We start from the raw sequence: 10,708 nt of genomic DNA, 5'->3' as shown, positions 1-10,708 counted from the left end.
TATTAGCATTGTTCTTCCGACGTCTGATTTCTTTTTAATTATGAGAAATCCATTTTTCTAAAGTACATAATCTTTTGGGATTAATTGTACAGCCAATACATCCTTAAGCAAACGTTGTTAACCCTTTGGACCCAGTAACTAACTACAATGATAAATACGTACAACGAGATGCGGAAAGTACAGTCAAAATAAAATGCATTTTTTCGCGTTACCTCCGCCTTTAATCGACATCTGAAATAACACCTAAATATCATCAAATCAAAGTGTACAGATAACTCAAACGATTTTGGATCCGCTTCACTTTGCGCCACAGCTGGTCCAAAATCGTTTGAGGTATCTTTACATATTGCAGAAACTTTTTAAATAAAATTTTCTTCGATAGTTAAATGTAAATTCATCTTGTTACAGGGATCTAATATAAATTATGCAAAAAATCCTTTAATATTGGGAAAAATTGACTGTCAATTAGTCAGAAATATAAAAAAAACTTTTTGAGGGTTTTAAGGGTTTTAAACCCTTCGATTTAGGCTTACAATTAGACAGATTTTCAGAAGTGACCGTAATTCCTTCGGGTCAACCATAACAGTAAAAATCGGCTTAGTGGAAGTGTTTTACTGCAACATTTTCAGTAACAATGTATCATACGTTTACGACGCCGCCTCTCAGCATAGACAACAGGAGTTAAAGATTAGGACTAATACTATTTAATGATAAATTTACCTTTGTTAAAGTGAGTAATGCCTCCACTTTTAGGACGATTCTAAATATCTCCCGTTTGCAGCCTTGCAAAATGCTACCTGCAAAACCGTTACTTTCAGACTTGTGATAAACCTAACTGTTCATTTTATTTTTGTCCGTCAAGACCTTCGTCGGAACGTCAAACGTCTTTGTTTTAAGTAAGACAGGACGTCCATCGGCTGTCCGAAACGTTGCTAACCCGAATATCTTATTTTCCATTATTTCCATAACATTAAATAAAATATTGAAAAGGAGTAGATACTTTGTAAACATTTGTCTTATCCGTCTCTATCTGTCAATTGTTTCGGACAATGTAATAATATAAAACATTTCAAGATGACAGTTCTTATGAACAGATTTTGTATATCAAAATTTCCACTCGGTTTTCATTAGAAATTGATTTAATGCAAGGAAGTAATCAATCTCTGGACGGAATTAAAATTGACGCCTTGAAAAGGTCGATGTATCTTTAATTAAGATAGGGTGTTGATATTAAGATCAAGATTTCGTTCAAGTGATGTTTAATATTCGATTTGTTTGCTGTTCTCATCGGTGCGATCGTGCCACGCGGATTTAATTTAGTTTTACCCGATATTAACTTCATAAAAACCGGACGGGCCGACTGTTATTTTTTTAATTCAATCTCACTGCCTACTGAATCCCCCCCCCCCCCTCCCGTCCCATTCCGCCCCGGCCATTCTCGATTTCGAGAAGGCGTTTGATTTCATGTAATAACCCCGATGGCGAGGATAAATTATTGCCCCCCAGGGATTAAAGCGTAATGAAAATAAAATCGAGTGGCGAGATCAAAGGGAGTTCTGGCGTGGCAAAAGCTTTTTCACCGCGTCGCAATAATGGTCCGGCATGGCAACGGGAATCGGGTACGGGTACCGGGGAGCGCGTACGATGTTATAAATTTTGAAAGCGAGCTGTCAAGCTAACCTATTCGGCTCCGATCCAACGAACAAGCTGCTGGTTCACGTATTTTAAGAGTCGATGCTGGTAGGTAGTAGACGTATTATGTCGTGGATTTTCGAATACGCGTCGCGGCGGCTACATTTCGTTCGTGTACATACATGCATCGAAGATCGCGGATACTGGTTTCCACGTAGTATACCAGCCGCGAGCCGTTTAGATACGGACGTCATTTCGTATTCGAGCCTGGAATGCACTTTGGGGGCCTGGCTACGTTCTCTCTCTCTCTCTCTCTTTCTATATATATATATATATGTATATTACATTTTACATACCCACATACATACATACATGCCCTATGTATTTATTTTTGCATACACACGTATCTGCGCTTCATCTTTATTCGAGTGTTTAGCTGCGTTAAATGTCCCGCGATACGGCCCGTAGATTGTCTGACGCACTTTCTCTCTTTCTCTCTCTCTCTTTCTCTCTTCCTCTGTTCCATCCGTGTGTCGAATCTCGGAAACGGGAAATTACGAAACAGGCCGGCTGCGAAATTATTTTCACAACGTTTTATTTATTAGGCTGATGCATATCAAACCTCGTTCCGTTTCTAAACTCTGAATTCTCTCATTGAAACTTTTCACCGCCCACTGTTATGAACGATGAAGTTGTTCGACGCACATCAACTAGATTTATAGTAAAAACGTCACAGTTTATTCGTACTTTGAATATCGTCTGATTTTGTGTAATCGGTTTACATTTGAAATACAATATTTTCGTAACAAGTTATTTGTTCAACTGACATATTCGTGGCAGATGAATCAGTGAAGGTGGAGATAATAATATAAATAATTTACATAAAGAAATAGAAATTTGTACGATTTAAGTTTAACGTCACGTTCGCGGGAAGTTATCGGCCACGTGCGTCCAAAGATTAATAATAAGAGAAATAAATGCTTATCTACCTTCATTTATAAATATCTAATATGCAGCGCACTGGTCTCAATGATTTTTATTGTACAAACAGACATGACATACTTGATTTTGTAAGAAATTTTTAATCAGTTGATATATCATTCGATATTTATGATCTCGTGATTTTCACGTGAAAGGGAAATCGATCATATAAATTATTCAGCTGATCAATTTTTATATGAAGTAATTAAGTAAAAAGAAGTACAAGATGATTCAATGACAATTAACGTACGAAACAATTTATCGATGTCTCACGATTAATAAGTAGTTTAATTTTACATAATATTGGCAATAATGTATTTTGATCGAGTATAATGTTCAACTACATCGACTTGTCGAGTACTTATTTTCGATGACTGTTCTTACTGACTCATCCTGCATATCCACGAACCGCCGCTTATCAAGATCACACGGAAAAAGATTGATCGCTCACCGAAGGTGAACTCGACTCGATACGCACGGCAATTTATAACGCGCGTGTGTCGATTGAATTGGGAAATCTTTAGTTTAACTTTAAACATTCCCGTGTGTCTGAACACGTAATTACAACGTGACAGCGATATTAATTATGCCGACAGTCATTGAGAGTAGACACGTATGTATGCACATGGCGGACGTAAGATATAGCCGTCCCTACATATACATACATCATGCACATTCGTGAGGCATTGAAACATTGAAACAAAGATCGCACACACAAGACTGTAGTTACCAGTAACCAGTTTTTTTCCTATCTCTTTTTTTTCATTTTTATTGTCAAGTGTTAGATGTCGGTCAGCTGTAGATGTCACGTTTGACAAATGTGTCCGATTATCCGAGGATAATATACGATACTGGGCAATAAAACGTACGCCTCGAATGGAATTATGCAACAGTACTTGTCTAATCTATCTAATCCAATGGTTACCAACGTGCCTATTATAAGCAGTTAAATTGTGCTCGCCAGACGACGTATTGAATTCTTACATTTTATTAATTATGTATGTACATGACACGATAAAAATGACACACGCTATTTTTGCTAATAAGTAATTTTGTAATAAGCTTGGAATACATCTATAATAATTTATTACGTCAAATGAATAGAAAAATGCGGCGTTGATCGAATCGTTGGATCATTCGATGACTGAAAACATGGCGAAAGTCACGATCTGACGACGCGGTTGATGATTAAACAGGCAAATCGTCTTGAGTCATTAACGATGTCTTTTTAGTTTTTTTTTCAGTCGACGGATATTAATGCGCGGAGAATGTTAATCGAGGCAATTTGTAAAATTCTGTGACAGATACATGTTTAACTCCGTTTGTTTACGCGAGTTCACTTTCGCGGAAACGTGGCTAACGTAATTACTAGCCTCCGTACCGCGTGCTCCGTTGATCGCACGTTTTCAATAACGTTCACGGAACAGCGTTTGCGTCAAATGTAGCATTACGTCCGTTTATTACGCTATTATTGATTTTTTTGTCAATGTCGGTGCGCCTATTAGCACACACGGCCAATTTGCCTTGCATTCGCATTTTTCTTCCCGTCAGACAGGTCACAAAATGTTTAATGACGTCGATTAGCGAATGTTGTTTCGTATTGTAGAATCGCATAAAAAGTAATTCAGCAGTAATAATAATAATCGTCGAAATCGAATTGTAAACGTCGATATCATTTTTCTAGCTAATTCGATGATAAAAATAGAGACTACCAATCAGTCGTATCTCGACAGGCGTATTAACGCAATTCATATGCAAAAAGAAACGTTTGTACGTAAAATGAGAACTGAAATTCACAAGGACGATCGGCATTTAAAATGTATTGCACAATGCAGTCATTACACACCCGTCGTGCGTTGATAAACATTTTTATGCATATCTAGATACGTATAATGCAACAGTCCTTGAGCCGAGTTCCTGCTTTTAAATGTATACAAATTGTACAGAAGCATGGTTAAATCTAATGAGTTATAGAAAATAATCTTTGATTACTACGCGTAGCGTAGATAAAGACCATAAGACACGAGTCGGAATGTAAATAAGTGTGATATTAACAGTAGAAGCATTTACGTAATCCTTCATTGACTTATTTATCCGTACCTAAATCTAAATTATTTCAAACCATTTAATTGCTCATGTTAAAACACGAAAACAGGAAGTGTCGCAACGTTCTCCAGAATCTGCTTATTAAATAATGATTTGCAATTGTAGAAATTCTTGTTTTCAACTGAATGAAACGGACAAAAGGATTAACGACGTTATCTAGATACCCAATTTATTTTCCTAAATTTGTGATCAAATGTTAATCCCTTACATTCATAAAATTAACAGGATTCCCCGAACATTATACGATGATTGATAGCATCCATATCGAAATTTTATTTAAGCATGATAATCATACGATGAAATGTATAACATGATTAAATCTCCTCACGTGATTTTTAAAAATTGATAAATTCGTCTTATTTACGTCGTAGTAATGTTTGATTTTATTTAATTTTGAACGCATTATTACGTTCAACTATTCGCAGTTGAATTTTTCGGAATTTTCGAAGTAGAAGTCAGATCGAGAAGTCACGTTTCCTTCAAAGAAATTTCTTTAGTGTTCCCAGGTGATTTCCGGTGGCAGGGTGAAACGATCCGACTTGGCCGTACGATAAATTATTTCAACCGATTACTTCAATACGATTAAAAAGCCACATTACTTTCCCGGCGCGCCAATAAAGCCGGGCATTTCGTAAGTTACAGCGGTAATAGATTACAGCTCTCTTATTTAGAGTGTCCGTCTGTATCGCAGCTGTTCTTCAGCTTTGATCCGGCTGGATAATGTTGCTCTCGATAGTAGCCCCGCGCGCACACGCTCGTTCCGTATACGTGCAACGTACATATTGCGTTACGCGGGGAACTTATCTGTCGGTATTTTGCGATCGTTAAGCCTGTAACGTATACGTTACGTGTGGTGGGTATAGCCTGGACCCGGCGCATACACGTGAAGCATCGCGCTGCCTCGTAAAAAGTAAAACGTATTACACGTCCGCGCCGCGGCACCGGCCACGTTGACATTTTGTGTATAAGCACGCAATATAATTAGCGGCCATAACCATAAATAAGATAATTTGCATGTATTTTGTATAATAAAGCTATTTTACGCCGTGGCACGAATCTTGTGCTTTATGACCCGGGGTGTATAAAGGGGAAAAAATGAGGGAACCGCGAGAGAGCTGAGGGGGAGCAAATATGCGCATTCCTTGCAGGTAGCCAAGTATTATAGATATGTATATCTTGTTGCTGGTAAACGCGGAACGTGTTTTCATCGCTGCCGAGCTACCAGCCGCCCGTGTCTATGGATCTCATAAGCTCAGTTAATTCTGATATCCTCATTTATTTAGCGAATTAAAATACCCTTCAGTAGCAACGATCTAGCGAACGGAATTCTAGTGATATATTTACTATCAATGAAATTCATATTTTTCATTAGTTCATAGAACATAGTTACTCATATGCAGATATTACACTGCGCAGACTTAAGATATGTCTTGTTTTAAATATTCTAATATAATTTTACGTTTCCATCTATTTTCTCATTAATGCATGAAAATCTGCACTGCCTGATGATTACGCACGTACATCCATTCCTCGAATGCACACTTGACAATTGCTACTTGTTTCAATTATTGTAAAACAAGACACGCTTATATTATTTGTAATTTAACAAATACCCACATATTCAACGTTTTAAAGATAATTCGGCTCGCAAACAGTAAAATGAGACGCACTTTCCATCTTTTCATTCATTTATGAAGCATACACATGATATTTGCTCAATCGAGAGACTTTAAACCGAAAGGGTCTGCTGTTAACTTTATCTCTCTCTCTCTCTCTCTCTCTCTCTCTCTCTCTCTCTTGCTGTGTGTAACGTTCGCGTCTCGAGTCTGGGAAAAAACTGAAGACGTCATCCATACGAATGGCGCCATTTCGAGAATCTTAGCGGTATCCAGTCCTAAAGCGGCGGTTGTGCCGAGAATGCTCGGCTACGTGAGAATATAACTGTAATGCACCGAGCGCTGCTGAGGATACATAAATTTCAAGTTGAATGGTGAAACTGGCAAGAAGCGTTGTCGCGCTACGCCACTGCGCCGACGATGCTGAAGGCAGGAGGCGAGCCGGACCGGACGCTGCTGGCTTCGGTGTGCGGCCAGGAACAGTTCCTCGCCTAGCATACAAATGAAGAGTATAAACATGTCGTCATTATCTGCCGGATTTATAAAAGGAATACACCCTAAAGCTTAATGCACAGGTGGCTGTCCAGTGGTTGCCAGTTTCGAACTGCCGGCGCCAATGCAACCCTGCAAAAACTGCAGACGTTACACTACTCCAAAAATATAGATATCGGCTTGTAAATATTGGGTTGGGGAATAAGTTCGTAGCATTTTTACTGAAGACTTTTATTTAAACAAAAAACAATAATTATATCAATAAGTTAATCAATTATAGAATCGTTTTATGATCGCAGTTCATTTTTTCCGCCAATTCACGACTGGTTTGGCGACCGTTCTCCTTCAAAAGTGATTTGAGACGTTCTTCATCGAATTCAGAAGGCCTTCCGCTGCGGGACGAGTCCTCGACGTTAAAGTCGCCATTTTTTAACTTTGCAAACCATTTCCGTGCTGTAGACTCGCCTATGACACCTTCTCCATACACGTCGCAAATGTCCCGGGCTGCTTCGGCAGCTTTTTGACCTCGATGAAAAGCAAAGAAGAGCAGGTGTCGAAAATGTTGATTTTTGCCTCCTGGGTATTCCATTTCTAAGCCTGAAAACTAATAAAAAATTAAATAACTCAAAAATACAATTAACATAGTTTTGTAGAGCAGAAAGAGTTCTATCGAATGAATACTTACCCGTTGCCAAACAGCAAACAAATCGTTGTAAAATTAAAGAAATTATAAAAACGCTATGAACTTATTTCCCAACCTAATAGTTATGACAATTTCAAGTGTCTTCTTATACGTCATTGTCAATTTCTCATAAAATTAACAAATTGCCCAACACTGATAAAAAATACAAGTATTGAAAATTAAATTCAATAAATACTTCTGTGTTAGAAATTATTTGAGAATCGTTAGACGTACTACTATCTAAATTCCATAAATGTCCTTTTACTTGTCACTATAAGCACTTCAAATATGCAGGTTATTATCCGTCACAAACTTTTAACATGTTTATATTAGTTACATCACCTCCCTTATGTAATCTATATGTAAACTAGATATAAAACTTTGGAAACATTCATTTACATTGCAAATGGAAATGCAATATGTACGCAGTCGAATAGTTCTTTATTTAAAAGAGTAATTATAATTTTGTTTTCAAAATATTATCAAGTCACTTTTTGAAATATCGCAATAAAAGTTTCAAAGAACATTTAAAACGCGGCTGATTATGTTTCAGTTGTTTGTAAATCATTCTCTGTATTCTCTGAAAAATATTTCAATGCGATAAACTCATATGAATAATACATCTATTTTGAAGTATTAATATTATACAAAATAATAATATAGTAGATTCTATGTTTACGTAAAAAGCTTTTAAACTTCATTTAAAGTTGTAAATCAACCGTCCAAGTGCAATATTTATTTTCAGTACAAATTGCTTTCTTTTACGTTTACCTGTAGGTTACAAAATGTTTTATATATATACGTGTGTACACACGTTATCGGAGCCCTAATTGTTACTGCGACGGTACTTACGTTATCTTCAGCACGATAACTTACTTTAAAATGACGGAAAATAAAGTTAATAAGCGTTAAGAGACTCTTTACGATCAATCAGTCATTTAAACAATTTAACTAAATGCAACACTTGAACAACCTTAGAAGTAGGAAAATTATTGTTTACTATGTTTCCACCGTCTGAATAATTAAATATAGTTCCAGTTAACCTTAGCGTAAACTGGCTAAAAACAGTCTTCCCAGTTGTGGACAAGAATCCAGCTTTACGCGTCATTTAAATTACTGTACGTCTCGTTTAATCTCCCTATGAATATTCTAACGTCCGTGTCGTTGTTAATATTTTGCCATGCCACATATTACGCGGTGTAATTTATAGCGAAGGGAAAAGAAGAACGGGCAGGCACTCGCAACGGAATATTGCATAAACATGAACGTAAAACATTAAACGAAGAAAGAAAAAAAAGAAAAAGGAACGGACACGAATTAGCTGACACTATACACGGGCATCATGATCATTACAGAATTTTATGTTACCTCGAGTAAGTAACGAGCGGAGAGGTGAAAAAAAACCATTTCAAAACAAGGAGGAACGAATAAACACGTAAGATCGTGGCCGAAAGAGAAAAGATACTCCGCCGGCCTTTATTGAAGTGAATAATGTGAGAAGTAAGTCTGCGAAGCGCGTTGGCACAGCCTCGATTAACATCAACGAGGAAGCGAACGGAAATCGTTGAGAGATACCGCCAAGATTTATTTCCTCTTATTGCCGTCAGGTAATTGTACGGAGATCGAGAGATAAACTGAGGCGCAGGAGAGCGTCGAAAATGTTTTAACACCCAAATAAATATTAATGTAAAATTTATCACCGAGGAAACGCATTCTGCAAACAACCGTCGCTCGCACGTCGGAGGCCGGGCTGTGCGTCGATTGTAAAACAAAGTCCAACTTTCTCCTTTGAGCGACTCGCGCGTGCAAATTTACAGATTCGTATGAAACGCTCTCTGCAAACCGATGAGAAATTGCCTTGAAGTAAATACGAAGGCTAATAATGATTGATATCCATCATGAAAATGACTATTAATAACAGTGTTTGTGAACTTAAGTTTTTTCATATTTATTAAGACGGAAGAATTATAATACACTTTTCTTTGTACAAAGTAGAGTAGGTAAAAAAAAGGCTGAAGGATAGGGTTAAATAAAAAAGAAACAGAGACTATGGCGGCGTAATCGTAATCTCAGTCATCGGAGCGTTGTGGTTGTTGCGTGTCACACAGACGGTGAGCCAGCAATTAGCCGAACGACGTCTCCATCAGCACTCGACCCGATACATACGCGGTTACACGTACGTACGTCGTACAAGCGTTGCTTCATTAGGAGATAATGAAGCGTTCGAGTTAATAATTTCCTGTAAAGATCGGTAATTATCTTGGTAATGCCCTCCGAATGGGAGAGGTGTTCGTAATGACTCCGAATGTTAATTGGGGCCACAATAAGTATAATAAATGCTGCGCGTCGCGTCATTGAAAACCGAGGTCCTCCATCGGATTCGACCCAGCGAGCATTAAACCCAAGAGATACCGAGAGGCTTCCGTGAATTCTCTCATTTTAATGCATGTACAAAATTAATATCGTACCGTACACAATTTTTTTATCAACAAGTAAATATTAATAAACACTTGTGCATACATTTCGAACCATAGTGAATAGGTATTTTAAGAAGAAAGCATTTTAGCGAGAATGTTGAAGGTACGCTGATTTTCATGGAAGACTGCCTACCATTAAAGGCAAATACATCGCAGGAATCTCACCTAGCCAGCGCTATCAACGGCCTCATAACCGTAACCGGGATCATGGTAATTTTGATCAGTCTGAATATGAGGTAGAAAAAAAAAAGGGAATCGGATGGCTAAAACAGTACTGGCGCGTCGTATTGCGTGGCGTAGCTGACTGTGCTACACGTTCGCGAAGGGACATTATGAAAAAAAAATAGGAGGGAGACACGGCGGGGGTAAGAAAAATAAGAACCGAGTGCAGGAGCTTCCCTCGCGCAGATTTTTCGTGACAAGATAAGCCACGTCCTGTTTACTCTGGACTGCTGTGGCGTACGAAGATGCTCGTTAAGCCTTTTAGTGGCGGCGTATCGCGCGAGGCACCCACAAAGTCGTATATCACCCGGGGGTACCTCGGTTTGCACTGGTATGTACCTTAACCTTAACTCGGCCGCACGGAAACGCCGCGTACGAAGAAGACAACGATTCCACATTAACTTAAGGGAAACCCCAACGCGTCAGCTCGTTTCACTTTCTGCGTGCTTTTCAACTCCGCGTTTGTATTTCGTTGTTCATTGCTAATAGAAAATTTTTTC

The sequence above is a fragment of the Ceratina calcarata genome, unplaced genomic scaffold (genome assembly GCF_001652005.2).
Source record: "Ceratina calcarata isolate Rehan_Ccalc_2016 unplaced genomic scaffold, ASM165200v1 scaffold140, whole genome shotgun sequence".
Classification (NCBI taxonomy): Eukaryota; Metazoa; Arthropoda; class Insecta; order Hymenoptera; family Apidae; genus Ceratina; species Ceratina calcarata.
The sequence above is the reverse complement of the archived record's forward strand: the minus strand, read 5'-3'. Positions refer to the sequence as shown.